The sequence below is a fragment of the Oncorhynchus mykiss genome, chromosome 10 (genome assembly GCF_013265735.2).
Source record: "Oncorhynchus mykiss isolate Arlee chromosome 10, USDA_OmykA_1.1, whole genome shotgun sequence".
In the NCBI taxonomy this organism is placed as follows: Eukaryota; Metazoa; Chordata; class Actinopteri; order Salmoniformes; family Salmonidae; genus Oncorhynchus; species Oncorhynchus mykiss.
Genome location: NC_048574.1, coordinates 52,779,128 through 52,802,767, shown reverse-complemented (window position 1 = coordinate 52,802,767; position 23,640 = coordinate 52,779,128). Strand labels below are relative to the sequence as shown.

The 23,640-nt window shown below is 42.7% G+C and overlaps 1 protein-coding gene across 6 annotated transcripts in view; it reads left to right on the top strand.

The window, feature by feature from the left end:
- Positions 1 to 23,640, top strand: part of spns2 (spinster homolog 2 (Drosophila)) — a 141,164-nt gene that overhangs the window by 44,361 nt on the left and 73,163 nt on the right. The gene's annotated exons all lie outside the window — the stretch shown is intronic.

Below are 23,640 nucleotides of genomic sequence, written 5' to 3'. Positions count from 1 at the left end.
AAGGGTCTGACATTTCCAGCAACATTTTGCATGGTCAATAACCTAGTCGCAGTGGATCTGTTCCAATGATGTAGGTTGTAGATGGTTAAGACAGTATGAATGGGTTATTTCTGAGCTCCATGAGTTCCCCCAGTAGGCAGCCCAGTGAAAATGAAAACAGTGTTGAGCGGCAGCGGGTTGGAGGCTGAGTCTGGGGGCTCTGGGCGGGGTTTCCTGCTCTTATAGACCTTACTCAATCCAACTTTTGTGAGGGAAAGGTGCATGCTATTAGTTTGGCATCAGAAGGGCTGGCATTTTCTGGAGTTTGAGTTGACCTTTCAACGCGAAGGCTATTGTGACCTAGCACATTCTGTATCTCCTAAAGCTGAATGTCATGGATTTGAGTTAAAAAATCTCACAGTGGCACCCACAGTGTCCATTATTTCTCAGGTGACGGGTGAAAAACTGATTCTTCAAAGATAACTGTGAACTGAAGTCGTGTTTGATGAGGTGTGCATGGTTGATAGCGTTTCACCCATCTATCAAACGACTTCACATAGCAAACAGGAAATTCAATCCCAGTTATACTTGTTGTTGCAGTTTTGGCGTTGCTGAATTAACAAAACCCATACACATGCAGAACACACAGCACATAATGCAAACAGCACAACTAATGCAAGCATACTCTCACTCCCACACACAGTCAGTAAGTGGAATGTTACCCACAGCTGCCCTCTGCCTCTGTCTGCTGTCTGTAGCTGGGGCTAAAAGCAGTGTGTGTGTGTGTGTGTGTGTGTGTGTGTGTGTGTGTGTGTGTGTGTGTGTGTGTGTGTGTGTGTGTGTGTGTGTGTGTGTGTGTGTGTGTGTGTGTGTGTGTGTGTGTGTGTGTGTGTGTGTGCAGTGTGTGCAGTGTGTGCCTGTCCTGTCTTGGGCCAGACTCAGGGTGTGGCATGTCCCCTGATCTCCAGCTGACCCCAGTCTCTCGCTGGCCTGAGGAATGCAGCCGGCCAAAACTCTGACCGCTGAGAGCAGCCACGACCAGACTGGGAACCTACGTGTGAACGGCTGGCTAGGGCAGTGGTTCTCAAATCTCCCCTCAGGGACCCCTGCCTAGTCAAGGGCTTGATGATTAGTTGACAAGTTGAATCAGGTGTGCGAGCTCTGGAATAGATCAAATGCATGGAATGACTGGGGGTCCTGAGGAGAGGTTTGAGAACAACTGCGCTAGGGGGTTGGCGGGTGATCACAGGGTGTTGTATGTAGGTGTCCATGTGTGCTGTTATATCCTCTACCCCCTCACCCCCTACATCTTTATCTCTCTCTCTCTCTCTCTCTCTCTCTCTCTCTCTCTCTCTCTCTCTCTCTCTCTCTCTCTCTCTCTCTCTCTCTCTCTCTCTCTCTCTCTCTCTCGCTCTCTCTCGCTCTCTCTATATATATATATATATATATATATATATATGCCCACTATGTAAGCTCCTTGGCAACTTCCACCCACACCTGGTAGTCCAAACTGCCCACGTGGGTCATTGGTGGGCAAGTAGTGGTAAGTGGGCGATGTGCGAAGAGTTGATTCAGCCTCTCTCTGATCCCAGCTAACCTTCACTATATTCACACCTCAGAGAGCAGTGACCACGTACTGCTGCGGTCACTTCTCAAACCGACACTAGTGTTACTGACTGGTCTATTTATGAGAGCTCTGTTTGAGTTCAGGTTCCGTTTTGCTTAGCCTTTTTCTTTGGCTGTGGATGAGGGGCTTTGGGTTATCTCTGGGCTGACAAAGTGTGGAATATTGGAACTGTGGCTGGTTTTCCTCGATTGCTTTGTGCCCACTCTGGAGAAGAGAGTGGCCTCACTGGCCACTAGAGCTGCTGCTTTAACGTGCCCGAAGTTCCCGACAGTATTTGCATTTTGCATGCGGTTATGTCTGTAATAGTGTTTTAAAGTTCACACACACCTCAACATGTGGAAAGGTGTAACCTTTCTCAAGTTATGGGGCAACACCAAAGTTAAAATGTTATTACACAAAGCAAAACATTTAGAGGTGTGTGTGTTGGTAGGTGTGTGTGCGTGTGCGTACGTGTGTGTTCACACCTTAATAGGTGTGTGTGTGTGACGTAACTCCCTGAGGGGTGAGGCACAAAGAGAGTGTGGAGGCCCTGTGTAAGATGATCAGGTATCCTGTTGATTTCACTCAGGTGATGTATGGTAGTAAGGCATGTGTTCTTGCCCCAGGTGCTCACGCCTGTCCATCAGATCAGCGCACCCCCAGGAATGTGCTGCTCACAGAAAGAACAGAGCAGATCTAACACGAGCTGTCATTCCTGATGAGAGGAGAAGACCGGTCAGATCACAGGGAAGCTCCCATTTGGATATGACAGGCCTCTATTAGGTCTCCTAGCTATTGGCCAAAATGAAGACAGAGTGCTGCGAGCGGGAGAACGACCTATGGTCATGGATGATGTTACACCTTCTACAGGTTTGGAAGGAGCCTGGAGGCTCTGTTGGTTGGTGAGCCTGCAGACAGAGGAATGTGTGCTTTGTGTGGATTTCTCCTCAGACAATTGGACCTAGTGGGAAGTATTGTTATTATCCATTATGGATAGTCTAGTATATTGGCAGGGTTTTAAAAGTGGTGAGATGTTGGGTGGGTGAATAAGGAGCTGGTTAGTGTCTGTGCAGTTTCCCCAGACTGCAACCACTAATTATTACTGATATTTTATGTGGGCAGGTTTTATGTTCAGTTAGGATACATCTTGGGTGGATGAATGTGTGGTGGAGCCGACCAGTGTCCGGCCTGGTTTTGCAGGCTGTCCTCCACTCATCACTGCCAGGTTGCAGACAGACTGTTTTTCTTGCGTCCCAAATTGGCACTCTTTTCCCTAGAAAGCGCACTACTTTTGGCCTGAACCTTATGGGCCCTGGTCAAAAGTAGTGCACTATAAAGGGAATAGGGTGCCATTTGGGACACAACCTCTGTCAGGTTGACTGTGTCTGTGCCCTGCTCCCTCCGTCTGTCCCCTGCCTGGCTGCCCACCCCAGTCCTGTCTCAGTTTGCAACACGACACCCACACACACACACACACACACAGCCAGGCCCAGCCAGCCTTACCAGAGTGTCAGCCTGGCCAGACACTTACTGAGGAATGGGGCCACAGGTGGAACTGGGAAGTCCTTCCATTCATTGGAGCTGTGAAGTCCCTCAGCTCTCTGAGCCCCACTAACTAACATACTCACATCATACATACAGCTCAGTTTTTTTTTTTAAATCTCTCGTCCGATCCTAACCCACATACAGTCTTCTCACCTTTCTGCCTCTCTCTGTCTCTCTCTCTCTCTGTGTCTCTCTCTCTCTGTCTTTCTCTCTCTCTCAGTCAAGAGATTTTCTCAATATCCTGTTTCTGGACTTACATTTAATGCCTGTGATTTTCCTGTGGATAAGAGAGGATAAAGGTTTAGGATCTGAGGCTTAGAGTTGTGGCTCTGACCCTGAAACCCCTTAGCAACAGGGGCTGTCGCAAGTGTGGCCAACTTTTTATGGACAGTGTTTGTCACAGGCTTGAGTTACTCTACAATGGAGATGGTTATAGGACTCTGGTAACTCCTATATCAGTGTGGAGTAAAGCTATCATTGCTTGATCAGCTGTGCTGTCTGTTGGCTGCCTCACAGCTGCTCTCGTTTTCCGGTGTCTCTCTCTATACCTTCGTTCCACTCTTTCGTTCCCTCGTTTGCTCCCCCCCCCCCCCCCCCACTTTCGCTCTCTTTCCCTATCTGTCTTTCTTCTCTACCTATATCCCTTCTTTCTCCACTCTCTGTCTTTAGTCTCTCTCCCTCTATCCCCTCTCTCGTTCGCTCCCTCTTAACTCTGCAGTCCTCTTTCTCACTCCCTCTTTCCCATCTCATTTTCCTCTCCCTCTCTGTCCCTTACTAAAACATACAGGGGAAAAAATATATGTTTTTCGGACACATCCGGTATGTGAACAAATCACTTATTTACATGAGTCAGACATGGCTTTAGAACACGTGAAGTTTCACATGAATTTTAATGCATGTTTTTCACAGGGTTTCCCAACATATCACATGTGATATTCTAAACTTCACATGTGCTTTGTAACTGGTGGGATTAGAACCCAGGTCTGCCATGGGAGAAGCCATTGTCTTGACCATCAGACCAAAGACCAGACTGGGTTTCTTTTCCAATGCATATTTATTATTATTTTCACTCAATCTAAGAATATTGACTGTTCAATTCAAAATACGGAGGGCAAACGCTTAACATTTTTATCGGGTTAATCACTGGATTAATTTGCTCAAATTGAGCAGTAATTGAAGATTCTTTTTATAGAAAGAAAATATTGACACTTTTTGATTTTGTTAATCCACTCGGAGGACTCAGAAATAGGAAATAACTATTTTTAACGCACTATTATACTCAGGTAGGCTAATAAACCTTTTTACAGAATGGCATTACAGAATTTGCTACTGCAACATGTTAACACCACCTTTTCACATGTGAGGAAAATAACACTATTTCACCCACACATGTGAACTTCCACATGGGAAAGTGATATTTGCACATGTGGAATTTTCTTACATATGAAACTGCCAATGTGATTTTGAATGTGCAATTCCACATGTGAAACTTCAATTCACATGTGAGGTGAAAACATGTTATTTTCCTCACATGAGAAAAGGTGTGGAACTCAAAATGTAATAAATGAGAAAATATGTTTTCACGTGAAAACATATTTTCTCATTTATTACATTTTGAGTTCCACACCTTTTCTCATGTGAGGAAAATAACATGTTTTCACCTCACATGTGAAACAAAATATTTTACATTTTAAGCTGCACATTTCACGTTTTTTGGGGGATGGTGTCCATCCTTCTCTCCCTGCCGTGGTCTGTCTGCAAGTGATTATGCATGAAAAGACATGCTGTCCTCTCAGCTCTGGTTGGCAGCTGTTGCTGCTCTGCTGTCACTCTGATGGACACCTCACAGAAAAGGAGTCTGTGGCAACAGCAGAGAGGGATTCAGAGAGTCAAGATTCCGATGGAGGGGGAGAAAGACAGAGAGTGGGAAGGAGGGAGGGAGGGAAGGAGGGAAAGACCGACACAGAGATGGAGAGAGAAAGACAAGAAAGACAAAGGGAGGAGAGGGTCGAAAGACAAAGAGAGGAAAGGGTAAAGAAAGTAAAATAAATGGTGACACCTGCGTAACACTCCCTCTGTGCAGCCTGCATGGCTGCGAGCTGTGAGATTTAATCACCCAGCACAGATTCCCAGATGAAAACAAAAGCATTTATCTGGAGTTCAATGGCTCTGGCCCAGACTGAGACGGCTAAGGAATAGCTCGGTAAAAACACCATATATCTACACTGAGTATACAAAACATTAAGAACACCTTCCTAATATTGAGTTGCACCCCACCCCTTTTGCCCTCAGAACAGCCTCAATTCGTCAGGGCATTGACTCGACAAGGTGTTGAAAGAGCTCCACAGTGATGCTGGCCCATGTTGACTCCAATGCTTGCCATAGTTGTGTCAAGTTGGCTGGATGTCCTTTGGGTGGTCGACAATTCTTAATACACATGAGAAACGGTTGAGCGTGACAAACCTAGCAGCATTGCAAGTCTTGACACAAGCCGGTGTGCCGGGCACGTACTACCATACTCCGTTCAAAGGCACTTAAATCTTTTGTCTTGCCCATTCAGCCTCTTAATAAGGGAACATAGCTTTCACCTGGATTCACCGGTCAGTCTGTCATGTTTTTAATGTTTTGTACACTCACTGTACTTCATAGCAGCTATGTGGAGGTTCAGTGTCTTTGTTTGTCAGTGTTTGCAAGTTATAGTGTTGTCACGATAACGGAATTTTGACTTCGATACCAGATTTAGTAACACTATGCTCAATACCATCACGATACTTGATACCAAAGTGATACCAAAATCATACCAAGGCAACAAAAATAAATCACAGATTGGCACTTTGTCCAGAAACATATTTTGAGTTCATTATCATGAATTACATTGACATGTTTTTTTAATGTATGCATTAACAAATCAATTATACAATCATACAATCAATTAGCCTTTTTTTTATTTTACAATCTAATTACATAACAACATAATGGTAATCATTTATTTGAATGGTAAATCTCTATTGATAAACTGGTTCAATCAAGATGTAGCCTAGGCCTATTCACAATACAGCTGAATTGAGCTTGTTTTGGCAGATTTCATGGGGCTACAGATGAAAAACAATCTGTTTACCTTCTATTTTATTGTACTGATCAACAACATTTTCATAGAAGAAGCGATCTCAAATTTTATTAAAGTGTGCGCTGTCTCTTTAAGACCCATGGTGTCATTTACACACAGTTTCAAAATGTCTACATGCTGTGTTGCATTAATCAAGTGTGTTAACTTCTGTGCAACATGAATGGTGATGCAGCCCGGACTCCCAGTGATTTCAGTGGTTCCTCATGGAAGGCTATTTAGTAATGTGGAAGAGTAGGCAAGATGCATGAACTGAGCACACGTGCTATAAAGGGATATCGGCTGCGCTGATCTATAAACTTCATCCAATCTCAATCAGTAGACAGAAGTACTGAAAGTAACACAAAACATGTTTTTCATGTTCTAGTTTTGGTATATTGTGCAACCCTACATACTGACATGGTCTTTCTCCCCTTTAATTTCCGACTCATCGTGATTCATCTTTACTACTGTAGGGGGTAATGCTGAGGCTAATTAACTCTTAGTGGACTGACACACCATGGTTGTGGTGGTCTAGTGTGTGTGTGCGTGAGCGTGTTTGTATATTGGGGTCAGCTCTGACTAACCCTTAGCTATAGGGCTCACTCTCTCTCTCTTTCTCTCGTCCATCCCTCTGCGGCTCTGTTACCAGGCCACGTCTCCGAGGAGGGGAGCTGCCAAAAGATGATTGGCACCCCTCCTACGCTCTCGTCCCCCTCCCTCCCCCTTCATTTCCTGTCCCCGAGCCAAAACTCTCTCTCACGGAGTGGCTGCCAATCCAATCAGGAGATCAGAGCCAATTTAAACAAGGGCACGATGAGACGAGATGAGGAGCCACTGGGCGGAAATCCTCTAGATCTGACCTGTGGTAAAGGCCCTATCAGTTTTCCCCCCACCCACAGCCCTAATTTGTGTTTGCGTGTGTGTGTGTGTGTGCGTGCGTGTGTGTGTGGGTTTGAATACAGATCTCAGAAGTAACTACTTTTAAGGAAATTACTACTTTTAAGAAACTATTGGATTGGCTGATTCCAACTAATGGAGGGCTATATCCGGAACTTCAAAATGTAAAGAAAATGAATAGAGCACACACAATCTTCTACACTATTCCAATCCATCTAACAGTCATATTTGATCTTCACAATACATTTCTGTCTATACTCCCGAACGTTCATTGCCCCATAATCAAGTCAAATCAATGAAACATTTATATTTTATACAGATAACTATAAAGAAGTTGTGATGCTCAACTACTGTACGGCTCTTTCAACATGCTACTGAAAAACTTAAAAGCTGCAATACCTTTTTATGATACCTGAAAAAACGTTTAACCTCTTTGTCCATTTGAGAGAAAATGTTGTTGTTTAAAACACACACTATAAGATATTTAAAAGGGATAGTTTAATCCTAATACAATCTAACTTGATTTTCCACCTACCTTGGCTGTAGTTTATTCAAGAAGGCAGTCTTTGGATATAGTTTCCTTTCGACACTTAAAGACATTCTCCATAACTTTGGCGACTGTAGAGTGGTGCAGATGTCTAAAGCGTCACTACAGAACTGGGTTCGAACCCAGGCTGTGTCGCAGCCGGCCGCGACCGGGAGACCCATGAGGCAGCATATAATTGGCCCAGTGTCATCCGGGTTAGGGGAGGGTTTGGCCGGGCCGGCCGGCCAGGATGTCCTTGTCCCATCGTGCTCTAGCGACTCCTTGTGGCGTGCACGGCCAATGCAAGTTGACTTTGGTTGCCAGTTGTACTGTGTTTCCTCTGACACACTGGTGTGGCTGGCTTCCAAGTTAAGCGAGCAGTGTGTCAAGAAGCAGTGCGGCTTGGCAGGGTTGTATTTCGGGGGACACATGGCTCTCGACCTTCGCCTTTCCTGAGTCGGTACGGCAGTTGCTGTGATGGGACAAGACAGTAACTACCGATTGGATATCACAACAACAACAAAGAATGTTAAATCTCCCGCTTTGGGCTGGATGTGTCAATGTGAAGTTCATACATGCCTAATCAATGAGCAGAATTACTGCCTTACCTCATTTAGCCACACAACCCCTAGTTTGAAAATAACTGTTTTTCTGGAAGCTGTGCAGTGCCATTTTCCCTACATTTTCCCCAACGTGGGCCAGCCTCGTAGCAATTAGAGTTCAACCATTGAGCTTCAACTCCTTGCTGTATAAGTGTCAGCTGGCAAGATGCACATGATGCACCCACAGCAGATTGAGAAAGAGAGAGCAATGACGTGGTGAACATGTCTGCACATATGTGACGTAGTACGCAATTTTTGGGGACCACTTTTGGCTCGTGAACGCTACTTTTAGAACTGCTGGCTAAAAAGTATATAAAATTACCGGAGAATCCCTTTTAATAGCCATATTTTGTTACTGTTTGCATTTTCAGTAACACTTCAAATTAAATTGTTCTTGTGTCTGTAATAAAACTGTAATTACTTTTGGGGCAACATTTTATTATTATGTTGTTCCATAATACTAAATTGCATTGTACCAATTACATAGCAATGAGCTGAGAGTTTTGTAACTACTGTACACGAGGAATAGTGACGTACTTATTCCACTTATGTAACAACTCCATTATTATACAATTATAAAGCCATTTCCAAATTCCTATGAGAACTTGTTACTGTATAGCCTTATTATGCAAATATATGTGTTAAGTCATTTTGAAGCTGCAAAAGTGGTCTACTCTAATGTTGAGCCGGTTCCATGTCCCTCGTGTATTTCATTCTAGGCTATAGGCTATATTAAGATTCATATCTCAGAGCCTTCCAAACCATGTGCTAATGATCATATATTTAGACTAATTCAACTAACTGTTGTAATGTTTGGTTCTTCATCAAATATTTGTCAGCCGTCAAATATATATATTTTCAAATAACTTGCATATGTTCAAATACCTTCAAATATTATTGGCTTTCAGAGACCTGTATTTGAATATCAAATAAAATAGTTGCGAGTTAACTCAAAATAGTTTGAGTTAACTCTATATAAACTATATTCGCCTGCCTCACGTATTTGAAAAGTTGGTATTTTCTAATAAAACACAACTATTTGCTGTATAAGTCTGCTGTGTGCCCCCTCTCGTCCCTCTCCTGCCATATGCTTCCATGCCAATCTACAGAGTATGCCTATCACTGGGAAGTGTTATTCCGAGGCAGCGGGGCTGGAAATAGGACCAGACTATTTCTATTTCATCCCTGATTACTTCTTCTCTTCCGTCATCGGAGGAGTGATGGAGCTTCTGTTTATGGTAATTGACAGACGTTGTGATATTTTCCCTCCCCAGTCCTTCAGCCTTGAGTTTGAACTAGACCAATACCCCTGCAGCCTGCCTGCCTGACTCGAGACCTGGGTATGCACGCACGCACGCACGCACACACACACACACACACACACACACACATACACGGCCGGGCCGGATGGGTTTATTCTTCTGCTCTGACTGACATCAACAGATCAATAAGGAACACAGATATATTTTGCATCCTAAATGGCACCCTTTTCCCTATTTAGTGCACTACTTTTGACCAGGGTCAAAAGTAATGCACAGCCTTTTATATAGAACTTCAACTGCTGCATTCCCCTATGTAGGGAGTAGTGTGCTATTTAGAACACAGAAAAAAATACTCCAAGCCCCCCGGTCAAACAGCCTATGCTCTATGTTCATAGGCTGCATACGTGTTCAGATTGTCAAGGTCAGAGATATAGAGGGGTGTATGCATTTGCCTCGACTTTCATTCACCATGAAAAGAGATGGTTATTTACTTGGGCTACGTGTGTGTGTGTGTTTGTATATGTATGTGTGTGTGTGTGACTGTGTTTGTATGTGTGCCACAGTTATTTTGTTCCAGTGTCCAACACATCAATGGCTGGCAGCACACACAAACACACAAACACCCTCAAACGAGGACACATTTTATTTGTTCTCTGTCATTTCAGCCATGTCCTGTCATTAAGTCCCCTGCTCCTGTAGTTATGGCAGGAAAATGGCAGGAAAGAAAAACTCCTCGCCCTACACAAATATGTCGCCGGTCAGATCCCACAGCAGGGACAGACAAACCACTAACTAAGGGAAAGTGTCCCAAGAAGAAAATGACAGGATAGCTTACTACGCTGTAGCTTACATTTCATTCTGAGCCCACGGAGAATGAGGATATTTGTGTGTGTGACTATTTCTAGTAAGTGTTTTTGTGCATGCAAATGTACTGAAAGTGCTGTATAGTCATGTGTAATTTTTATATAATATGCATGGTGATTTAGCAGACACTTTTATCTGAAGTGACTTAGTTCACACTTACAGTACATCAAGTACTGCCCATTTGGCAATCAATCCCTGGTGTTTTAAACACTGCGCAAGTCCCATTGGAACCATATGTATATGCATCCAGTATGTCTATGGTTCGTACTACACACCCTCCATACTCCATCCCAGAGCCGGCAGGCAGCAGCAGTCGCTAATCCTGCCCATCTGGAGAGCACCCTGCCCAGGCCTCAGATTTCAGCATGGCTTTTTAGAGCCCCGGTCCCTCATCTTCAATCTAGAGGCTGGTGAAAGGCCAGAGAGGGGAACTCAAGGCTAACAGGCAGAAAAGCCACTCCTGGTGACAAGGAATATGTCCCGAATGACACCCTATTCTCTATATAGTGCACTGCTTTTGACCAGGTCCCATAGGGCTCGGGTCAAAACTAGTGCACTACATAGGGATTAGGTTGTCATTTGGGATGCACACAAGGAGAGCGCTAACTCCCATCAGTACTCCCCAGCACTCCAGATTGGTCCACCAAAAACCATGGGGTTTCAACCCCGAACTTGGCAGCTCCACACATTCTCCATTCCACTGCCTTTCATATAGATCCTCAACCGCTGCATTCCTCTGCACCTAAACAGGCTACAATCCTACATGGGCAGCTCTCTTGCTCTCAGGCCGCGGAGTGTAAGAGTAACCCAACACTTCTGAAGAAGGAAGGAGTCTGAGCTGTTTGATTTCTGGAATGTTTTGGACGGTGAACATAAAAATGTGAGGAATGTAGGGGATGTTTGGAGCTTCACCCGAAAGTATGAGTGTGTAGTTTAGTATCGGTTTGGAAGGGGAATACTGGGGAGGGAGGGAGTAAGAATTAAAGATTGAGGGAGAATGAAGGAATGTATGAGGTACAATGCAGTAAGGTGAGGTGGCCTATACAGACCAGTTTCCAGATCATAGCTCTGCTATGTCACCACAGTGTCACACCCTCCTCACGCAGCCAGTCAGGAACATTCATCATTAAAGGAGAAAAGGGGACGACAACAACAACCACAGCATGTCTAAGTGTGTTAACCTGGCTGGCACACCTACAGTAGGCTACCACAACTCTACACCTGAGAGACAGACAACAACACGACACACTACTGTTTGTAGTGACACAGGTGCACTTCTGTCACCACTGTCACAATACAGGGGGTTAGAGAGAGTGCACAGGTCACTGTGGTTAGGAGAGGAGAGGAGAGGAGAGGAGAGGAGAGGAGAGGAGAGGAGAGGAGAGGAGAGGAGAGGAGAGGAGAGACTATATACTGAGTATACCAAACATTTGGAACACCTTCCTAATATTGAGTTAGGGCATGGACTCTACAAGGTGCCGAAAGCAGCCCACAGGGATGCTGTACCATGTTGACTCGAATGCTTCCCACAGTTGTCATATTGGCTGGATGTCCTTTGGGTGGTGAATCATTCTTGATACACACAGGAAACTGTTGAGTGTAAAAAAAAACAAGGCAGCGTTGCAGTTCTTGACACAAACCGGTGTGCCTGGCGCCTACTACCATAACCCGTTCAAAGGCACTTACATTTGCTCTCTTGCCCATTCACCCTCTAAATGGTGCACATGCTGTACACAATCCATGCCTCAATTGTACCATCTACACTGATTGAAATGGATTTTAACAAGTGTCATCAATAAGGGATCATAGCTTTCACCTGGATTCACCTGGTCATAGAAAGAGCAGGTGTTCTTAATGTTTTGTACACTCTAAGTAACTCCTCAGTAGCTGTCAGATGTCATTGACTTACAGTATTACAGTACACCTACTAGCCCACATCAACTCAACAGACTACCATACATTATTTTTCAGAACTACTGTATGGTGAACAGGGATAAGATATCACAATCAGCCTTTTGCCTAGCTATCAGGATATCTTATCCCAAGTCTTGTGAATATGTATTCTCTTCTAGCCGTAGTATTATTCTCTCTCAGCCTGTGTATTGCTTTGTATTTCAAATATCCCTGAGGCTATTTGACTAGAGCATCATGAGCTCAACTAGCCAGAGGAGGGTAACCACATCACCCTCTTCGTTTATTGCTACGGATACTTTAAGGACCAAAGACTCTGTTTTCGGTCACAACAGAATAACTTGTAATTTCCCATTGTGTCGAGCCACAGGACATAGAACATCCCTGAGCACCTTTAGGTTCAGTGTTGTGATGAATGATGACTGGCGATGGACCTATTCTGTTGTGACAGAAAACAGAAATAAATGGTCCTTAACAATAGAAAGAGAAAGAAGAGGGGTGTGGAGCAGGGTCAAACATCAAAATGAAATTAAATCAAATGTGTTGGTCACATAACACGTGTTTAGCAGATGTTATTGCTGGTGTAGTGAAATGCTTGTGCTTCTAGCTCCGACAGTGCAGCAATATCTAACAAGCAATATCTAACAGTTTCACAACATATACACAAAATACACCTAAATCTATGTAAGGAATGGATTAAGACTGTATATACATATATGTCAGAGCGGCATTGGACTAAGATACAGTGGCATAGTATAGAATACAGTATATACATATGATATGGGTGATGCAATATTTGCCCACAATTAAAGTGACTAAGATACCGTAGAATAGAATAGAGTACAGTTTATACATATGAGATGAGTAATGCAAGATACGGAGACATTATTAAAGTGGCTCGTGTTTCATTTCCTTAAAGTGGCCAGTGATTCCTAATCTGTGTCTATAGGCAGCAGCCTCTGATGTGCTGGAGATGGCTGTTTAACAGTCAGTGGTGCAGAATAGACTACAATACAGTATATACAAATGAAGTGGGTGATGTAATATGTAAACACAATTTAAAAGTGACTAAGATACCGTAGAATAGTGTGGAGTGCAGTTTATACATATGAGATGAGTAATGCTAGATACGGAAACATTATTGAATGTGACTGTGGAGTAGACCTCTCACCCAAACTCTATTAGATCCCTAGTATAGGCCCGGGTCATGTTCATTCGGGAAAACTGTAACAAAATGTTTTGAAAACAAAATGTCCAAGTTAAGACAATACCTCCCCGTTTCACACCGTTTTCAGACTTTTCTTCTGTTTCGTGCCTTCTGAACATGACCCTGGTGTGTTGTCTCAGTCTGCTTTGTGTCTTTACTCTGGTCCTGAGGGGGAAAAGCCTTCATTTACCATTGCTAATCCTCTTACCCTGCTCCTCCTCTTCTCACTCTCTCTCTTTGTATGTTTTATAATTACACACTCACAAACACAGATGTTTGGTAAAAACCTACATGACCCATTTTGCTACTTCCCTCTATGAGCTAATTTTAGATGTTTTCCCCTGGGCTCTCACCTTTTGTCTTTGTGAGCCAATGGGAGAGTCTCGTAGCAATCAGTAAAATTGGCTTTCTGAGAGGCAGAGAAAATCCCCCTTTCCAAAAGTGCAAAATAACAGAATTATCATTGTATTGTCTTGGTAAGCATATTGTTTTAGTTTTAGTGTATTTGTTATCCCACACAAAAAAATGTACACACAAAGACAGACACACAGATATCCTCTCATGTGGTCGTCTATGTGTGCTACACAAAAAAATCCAGGAAATCCCTCTCTCCCTCTGCCAAGCTGTTGTGTATGTTGGCTTCCCCATCATGGCAATTAGCACTCAACATTGGAATAATGTAGACTAATTCTGGTATTAGGGGCCACCACCCTCCACCCAAAGCCACAATGCACCATGATTCATACAGCCATTTCCAGATGTTGAGCTCACCACTCTCTTACCTGGAGAGAACAATAGATAATTGATTATACCCGGATGGTCTTTCAGATTGACACTCTGGAGCCGTTCCAGTTTCCACAGTGTTATACAAGCCACTGTGTCTTCCATCCTCTTCCTTCCGCGATATGATCTGATTGGGATTCTGGCACCATTGTGGCAGCAGCACATCCATTGAGACCTCACTAGGAAAAGGTTTGTCTCTGTTTGAGTCATCTCACGAGACATAATCAAAGGCTGGTTAAAAGCAGTGCACTATGGATGGAATGAGGTGCCATTTCAGACGTAGCAAAAGTCTCGCGCTACCTACCTGGCTAGAAAGTCTGTCAAGACGAGAGATACTACTTTAAAGATTCTCAGTGGAAACTCTGAATACTTTTGAAGTAGTGGAGAAGTCGATTAAATGCATAGAATCAGTCTGAATGGGGAGCCCATTGGTTTCTGAAGGGAGAGCCAGGTGAGGCTTAGATAGCAGTTGGATTCTGCCTCTTTCTTACATGTATGTTGAATGAATGGTACTATACAAAAGACACTGGATGCTTCTATGTATTCTTCTTCCTTCCTCCATTCACAAGCTTAACACAGCGCTAAACTTCCTCCTGATCACGAGTTCTTTGCTCTGCTAATCTGTTTGCTTTGTGGGTTATTCTTTCTTTCCGCTCCTCGATATACTGTATGTATTTCCCACAGACCCAATACCAACCAGAAACTCGAATCCATTCACAATCTATGGGCTGTTTTTTAGTGTGACATAGTGAGAGCTTAAGCTTGCCCAGAGATAACTGAAAACACTGCATTGTCACGTCATATGTCACAAAGTTTGAGAGCTTCAGTTAGCACTGATTCATGCTTCTGGCTTTTTTCATAATGTCTTTGGTCTTTCTCTGTTCTTAAGAAACTCTTAAGTGTCTCTTCTTAGGTTGATGAAATGTCAAAGCATTAGGAACAAATGCTCCTGCATGAGAGAGGTGGTGGTATTATCTTTCTTTTGGTGGCCGACACTCTTAGAAAAAAAGGGTTCTATCTGCAACCAAAAAAGGGTTCTTCAAAGGGTTCTCGAATGGGGACAGCTGAAGAACCCTTTAAGGTTCTAGATAGCACCTTTTTTAGAGTGTAGCTGGACTGACATTCACAGTTTACACAGTTGCCTTACATATTCTCTGTTTCTACAGCTGATACTTTAGTGTCAGGCATGTTGTTGGGTTGAGTTTCCTTCCTCCACATTACATTGCTATTTGGTGTCTGTTTCTGTGATCTCACCCTGCGTTTAAACCTGTAACTTCTTGTAGGTGTGGCTGTCAATGGGCCTATTGGGAGAATATTGTTTTATTTCGATTGTCTTAAGGTGTGTGTGACAAAATGTCTGCCATGAGATAGACTTACAGTCCCATATTAGCGAGAAGGTGAGTCCACGTGATGACTTTGAGGTCTTAACCTGTCGAAACCTTGACAAGACAACTGCAATAACATCTCAAGGTTTTTATTTTGAGCCGAAGTGTTTCGCCAACATTGTGTGGTCATCAGAGTTTAATGTCTTCAGGTAGACACAGTTCCTCTCAGAAAGTCACAGCATGATACAGAACAGTAGCACAGCGTTTGTTTGTTTGTTTGTTTGTTTGTTTGTTTAGCCACTGTGCTTCTTCAGTGCTATTAATTCTAGTGAGATTGAGTGAGGGAAAACGTACAACTGTGTTTCTCTCTGTAAACAGACTGACTTTGCACTCTATCCAGATCATCTAAGCATGTCATATCAAACAAATCACATTCTGGAGTTATGAGACATAACGAGAGTTTTCGATTGACACTCCTAGTGCTAGGTACTAAATAAAACATAAAACATAAAATATGTTTGATGGAAGAACGGAAAATGAACAACATCTTAAGTGCAACTGACAGACATCTCAGCAGCTTACTCACCGAACAGTCTATCGAGATGTCATTAGATCAAGTATCTGAAATAAATGTATTATTCCATTAGATAAAAAATATAATAACAAACAACCAAAACTATATCAGGCCAATTCCTCTGCACAAATGTCAACTTAATTATATAACACTGGACTGGCCGAAGAAAATCACAGTGAGGGTTGAAAACCAGAAATCGGATTTCCATATGTATCAGAATGAATCATAGCTAGTTGGCTCTCCGAACCTCATGCAGCCCTTTCACTGGCCAGATAACCTTGGCAGTGACAGAAAGGACAGAGAGAGCAGACGAGCTGTGTGTGTGTCTGTCTGCGTGTCTGTCTGTGTGTCTGCGTGTTTGTCTATTTGTGTGTCTGTCTGTCTGTCCATCTGCGCGTTGGTGTGTGTGTGTGTGTGTGTTAGCAGGGGGTAAGATCCCAATATGTTCTACGTCCTTTCAACAGCTTTACACCAACCCCTCCAACCATTTCACCCCCTAACACATGGGCCACAAGACAGGGACAGTACTTGGGAATAATAACAAATAATAAAAAAACATTGTTATCTCAATTAAAATACATACACGGGTGTATGCGAACGAGTTGCTGTCAATAAAGATTTACGGAAAAAGATCAAACACACTCAGCTGCGCGTTTGGTATCCCTCATCCCAAAGCCGTATTCATGACTGCGCCCCAACTGGCATCCTAGTCCTTATATAGTGCACTATCGGGTGCGCTCCCAATGGCACCCTATTTCCTATATACTGTAGTGCACTACTTTTGACCAGAGCCCTATGGGCCCCAATCAGAAGTAGTGCACTGTATAGGAAATATGGTGCCATTGGGGATGCACACAAAGCAGTCCCTTGCAGGTGCTCTGTTCTCTGGTCTGTTGGGTAGGAAGCTGTTTCATAGGGAAACGTATCATCCATACAGACTGAGTGAATATCAATCACACACAGACATACCCCATACAACATGTTTTATTCATAGGAATAGATAGAAAAGCGTATTTGAATCATTGGTTGACTCATTGCCTAGCGAAGCAGAGGGGATTCTTTTTTTCCCCTTATCAAAGAACTGGCACTATATGCAGGATGCCCATCCGGGTGTTCCTATTGTCCCTAGGGAGGGGGGAATATCTCTGTACATTCTAAGTGATGTCCGGGGGTGCCATGTGTTGATGAGTCAGAGGACAGGAGCTTTTCTAAAGACTAGGAGCTCTGCTCTGTGGAGGTGTGTACAGTATACAGTACCAGTCAAACATTTGGACACACCTGCTAATTTCAGGGTTTTTCTTTATTTTCACTATTTTCTACATAGTAGAAAAATAGTGAAGACATCAAAACTATGAAATAACACATATGGAATCATGTAGTAACCAAAAAGGTGTTAAACAAATCAAAATATGTTTTACATTTGAGATTCTTCCCTTTGCCTTGATGACAGCTTTCACACTTGGCATTCTCTCAACCAGCTTCATGAGGTACCTGTAATGTATTTCAATTAACAATTAACAGATGTGCCTTGGTTAAAGTTAATTTGTGGAATTTATTTCCTTCTTAATGCGTTTGAGTCAATCAGTTGTGTTGTGACAAGGTAGGAATAGTATACAGAAGATAGCCCTATTTGGTAAAAGACAAAGTCCATATTATGGCAAGAACAGCTCAAATAAGCAAAGAGAAATGACAGTCTTTAAGACATTAAGGTCAGTCAGTACAGAATATTTCAAGAACTTTTTTTCTTCAAGTGCAGACGCAAAAACCATAAAGCGCTAAGAAGAAACTGTCTCTCATGAGGACTGCCACAGGAAAGGAAGACCCAGAGTTATCTCTGCTGCAGACGAGTTCATTAGAGTTAACTGCCCATCAGATTGCATCCCAAATAAATGCTTCACAGAGTTTAAGTAACAGACACATCTCAACATCAATTGTTCAGAGAACACTGCGTGAATCAGGCCTTCATGGTTGAATTGCTGCAAAGAAACCACTACTAAAGGACACCAATACGAAGAAGAGACTTGCTTGGGCCAAGAAACACGAACAATGGACATTAGACCGGTTGAAATCTGTCCTTTGGTCTGATGAGTCCAAATTTGAGATTTTTGGTTCAAACCACCATTTCTTTGTGAGACGCAGAGTACGTGAACGGATGATCTCTGCATGTGTGGTTCCCACGGTGAAACATGGAGGAGGAGGTGTGATGGTGTGCGGGGTGCTTTGCTGGTGACACTGTCTGTGATTTATTTAGAATTTAAGGCACACTTAACCAGTGTGGCTACCACAGCCTTCTGCAGTGATACGCCATCCCATCTGATTTGCGCTTAGTGGGACTATCATTTGTTTTTCCACAAGACAATGACCCAAAACAAACCTCCAGCCTGTCTAAGGGCTATTTGACCAAGAATGAGAGTGATGAGAGTGATTGTGGAGGTCAGATAACCTGACCTCCACAATCACCCAAGCTCAACCCGATGGTTTGGGATGAGTTGGACCGCAGAGTGAAGGAAAAGCAGCCAACAAGTGCTCAGCATACAGTGTATGTGGAAACTCCTTCAATACTTTTGGAAAAGCATTCAAGGTAAAGCTGGATAAGTGAAAGTGTGCAAAGCTGTTGTCAAGGCAAAGGGTGGGTACTTTGAAGAATCTAAAATATAAAATAAATGTTGATTTGTTTAACACCTTTTTGGTTACTTACATGATTCCATATGTGTTATTTAATAGTGTTGATGTCTTCACTATCATTCTACAATGTAGAAAATAGTCAATATAAAGAAAAACTCTTGAATGAGTAGGTGTGTCAAACTTTTGACTGGTACTGTATATCTATCTTCACTCTCTATATTACAGTAGATATTGTTCTTTAACTGAACTATGCCCATTGCCTGCTAGTGAGGAGTAACTTGCTTTGGGACATACATCATGTGCTTTATATTGAAAATCCCTCCATTTGCCCACTCAGTAGAACTCAATTAAATGTCTATGTACCCTTGAATGAGTAGTGTTTGTCAGTGACACATGAGGGACCACATTCTCTGTCCTCCCCTGTTTTCACCACCTCTATGTAAGTGATATCCAGACATATTGTGTGCTCTGTAGAAGTACTGTAATACAGTGTATTCAGAAAATATAATGAATTAAATAGTTTTTTTCCTCATCCATATACACTGAATACCCCATAATGACAAAGCAAAAACAGTTTATTTATATTTATAAAAAATAACACATAAATATTATATTTACATAAGTATTCAGACCGTTTACTTAGTTGAAGCACCTTTGGCAGCGATTACAGCCTCGAGTCTTCTTCGGTATGACGCTAAAAGTATTGCACACCTGTATTTGGGGAGTTTCTCCCATTCTTCTCTGCAGATCCTCTCAAGCTCCGTCAGGTTGGATGTGGAGCGACGCTACACAGCTATTTTCAGGCCTCTTCAGAGATGTTCAGTCCAGGCTCAGGCTGGGCCACTCAAGGACATTCAGAGACTTGTCCCAAGTCTCTACTGTGTTGTCTTGGCTGTGTGCTTAGGGTCATTGTCCTGTTGGAAGGTGAACCTTCGCCCCAGTCTGAGGACCTGAGCTCTCTGGAGCAGGTTTTCATCAAGGATCTCTCTGTACTTTACTCCGTTTATCTTTCCATTGATCCTGAATAGTCTCCCAGTCCCTGCCACTGAAAAACATCCCCACAGCATGATGCTGCCACCACAAGTGACACTTGGCATTCAGGCCAAGGAGTTCAATCTTGGTTTCATCAGACCAGAGAGTCTTGTTTCCTATGGTCTGTGAGTCCTTTACGTGCCTTTTGGCTAACTCCAAGCGGGCTGTCATGTGCCTTTTACTGAAGAGTGGCTTCCGTCTGGACACTCTACCATAAAGGCCTATTTGGTGGAGTGATGCAGAGATGGTTGTCCTTTTGGAAGGTTCTCCCATCTCCACAGATGAACTCTGGAGCTCTGTCAGAGTAACCATCGGGTTCTTGGTCACCTCCCAGACCAAGGCCCTTCTCCCCCGATTGCTCAGTTTGGCTGCGCGGCCAGCTCTAGGACGAGTCTTGGTGGTTCCAAACTTCTTTAATTTAAGAATGATGGAGGCCACTGTGTTCTTGGGGATCTTCAATGCTGCAGAAATGTTTGCGTACCCTTCCCCAGATTTGTGCCTCGACACAATCGTGTCTTCAAGCTGTACGGACAATTCCTTCCAACACATGGCTTGGTTTTTGCTCTGACATGCATTAAATCATGTCCAATCAATTTAATTTACCACAGATGGACTCCAGTCAAGTTGTAGAAACATTTCAAAGGATGATCAATGGAAACAGGATGCACCGGAGCTCCATTTGTAGTCTTACAGCAAAAGGTATACTTGTGTAAATATGGTATCTCTGTTTTATATTTAATAAATGTGCAAAAATGTCTAAAAACCCATTTTTGCTTTGTTTTTATGGGGTATTGTGTGTAGATTTGATGAGCAAAACATTTAATTTGATCAATTTCAGAATAAGGCTGTAACGTATCGAAAAGGGGAAAGCGTCTGAATACTGCACTGTATATCTCCCCCTGTATCACGGACACAATGAGATCTTAAAGTGGAGGCGTATTCTATACTGTACTGTATCTCCATCTCTCTCCATGGGTTAGCTAGCTAGCAGCTCAGGCACCATGACGGTCAGCCAAAAGCAGTCCGGCATGCTTAGTCAGAGGGAGTCTCTGTGGCGGGATGCCACCCCTCACATCCATCCAACACTCGCATGTTCTACAGTATGTCTCATCACTGAGAGGAGGGCAGTCCTCTCATAGGCTTCATCTTAAGCCTTGTCTGAGTGAGGTAACTATGTAGCCTATGGTAAATGTATTATTACGTGTGTTACATGTGTGTTTCAACAGCCTTGAGCTGAACATCACAACGAAACTAGCTAGAGTCTGCTGGACTCACTTCACAGGTTACTGTGAGTCAAGAACAGACACTAAAATAGAGGCTATTATTTTGTCCGGTTGTCACCCAGCCTTTGTTCTCCTGTCGTCCAAGGAATGTCCTAATGTTCCAAAATGCAGCTAATCCCGGTAATTGATGGTAATTTGCACCTTGAGAGACAAACTGGTCTGGCCTGGTGCTCACCTGACAGGCACGAAGAGAATTCGATGAGGAATTTGAGGAATCTTCAGTCTAGGTTTGGCATGTGAATAGGTGTTTGAAATGAAAACATCAGTAGCCATACAGGTCTACCCAATATGGGGATATGGACCCAGTATGGGAATATGGACCTATCTTTCATCTGTTGCAATCCTCACCAAACTACACAGAGAATAAGCGAGTTCAGGAGAGACTATAAGACTGTTTTTATGAATGCCCGAGGCACTGCACACTCCACACACACCAACTCCACACGCAAGGTTGTCTGAATGAGAACGAATGAGAGTTGAGTAAGATTAATCCATCCAGTCTACAGAACAGAAGCCGTACGTGAGATAGGCTACAAGTCAGAATGCTCCTCCTTCCTCGCATGGCCTCAAAGGCCTAGATCTCCACTGAGAGACGAGCAGTCGACATCAATCTCCTTGATTAAAAGGCCTCTCTGTGAGGTTAAGTTGACTCTTGACTCTGTGAAGCAGTATTCATTATGAAAGATAGCAGATGATGTTTCATCCAGAAACTATGTCCTTGTCATTAGTCTATGGGTCATCCCCAGAGAGAATATGTACTCATGTTAAAAAGTAATGAGACTTTCGTCACATAATCTATTGTGATTAAAACAGAATCCCACAGACATGACTGGTAATTAGTTTAATGGACAAAAGGCACACAATAATGACCAACTAAATTACTTTAAAAATGGAGATCTGTGTTTGTCAGAGTAGATAGGGTGGGACCAGATTGTTCTGTAAGTTCTTAAGGTTATAGCCTTTCCCCATAAAATACTTGGCATTACAATAAAGACATTCAATGTGGCTTCCCTTTTTAAGGAAAAAAAAACACAGATGTGTGTCAATCACCATTGTTCCTTTCAAGCATTCATCATCTCACAATGTGTATGTGCATGCAGGTGTGTATAACACCACTCGTTAGAGGTCAGCCCATAGTATATACTCTATGTTATACTCCACTGGAGATATGGGTTGACTGGCTCTTATAACTCTCTCTGGCTTGACCTTATTTAGAGGGAAAGTCAGTCAGAGATGTTACTGGTCAGAGCTAACCGATTGTCCTATAAATGATCTCATCAAATACATTTCCTTCCCTTCATTGCGAAGTATAAACAAAATGCATAAACAAAAATAGACTTTCGTGCCCAAAAGCTTGTTCAAAATTGAGTTGGCCTCAATGGTTCTGCCCATGCTCTCACAGACACCATAATGGTTCAGATACAATAATGCAATGTCTATGGTTTTGCCCCATGCTGCGTCAGACCATAAACTTCAAGTGGAGAGAGAGACGTTCACAAAGATACATCTAGACAATGGTGCTCAGCCTTGGAATGTGAGTGGTAGAGAAAGGATTCTATGGAAGCTTAATACCTCAGCTGAGCTCCCTTCATGCCTAACTGTGTTTGTTAGTGACAGAGTCATGGTTGTTGCATTCAATAATTTCTAGTCCTGAAGCCTTCACCAAGTGGCTACCTAAGTGAATGTGTTTAAATTAAAAGGAAACCCTTTATGGCCATTTATTATACAGTACATTTCATAAGGCCGGTAGTTATGACCTAGTTATCCTCAACAATGTGGTCTGAAAATCTTGTCTCATGGATCACATCAGATCTGCAAGTCACAATAATCTGGTTTGTGAAGTGATTAGTAATTCCTATCGGAATCCAGACAGAGGTACGGTATCCAACAAATGTAATATTTTATCACCCACAACCTGCATTAAGAATGACTTCTATGGTGAAGGACTTGACAAACAAGACTACCTAAACAACCATCTTAGTAACCATTTTATAGATTGGATTAGTTTAGAAAAATGTAAGTTATTTATCTTTGTATAGTATTTGATCAATAAATTAATCAATGTGCACATAGATTCAATAAAAAAAGACCAAGGAGGTTTTCCAATTCCTCGCGAGGAAGGGCACCTATTGGTAGATGGGTAAAAAAAAAAGCAGATATTTCTGTACATCACTTTGAGATATCAGCTGATGTAAGAAGGGCTTTATAAATACATTTGATTTGATTTGACATTGAATATCCCTTTGACAATGCACTATGCAGAAAACGCTCCGCCATTTCCTGGTAAAATTCAAATAGTTTGCCTAATTTCAGTTTGTGACAAAACAAGCAAGTATAGTGTAGAGAATCATTGTACCATCTAAACCACTCTGAAATATATTTTCCATAACTAAAAATATTGTATTTTCAGCTGTTTGAAGCTGGTGTACAAAACCGAAAGTAAAAGACGCAAAAACAAAACTTAGAATCGGGAAGCATAGAAATAGCCCAATGAGTCATCGAGTGACAGTTTT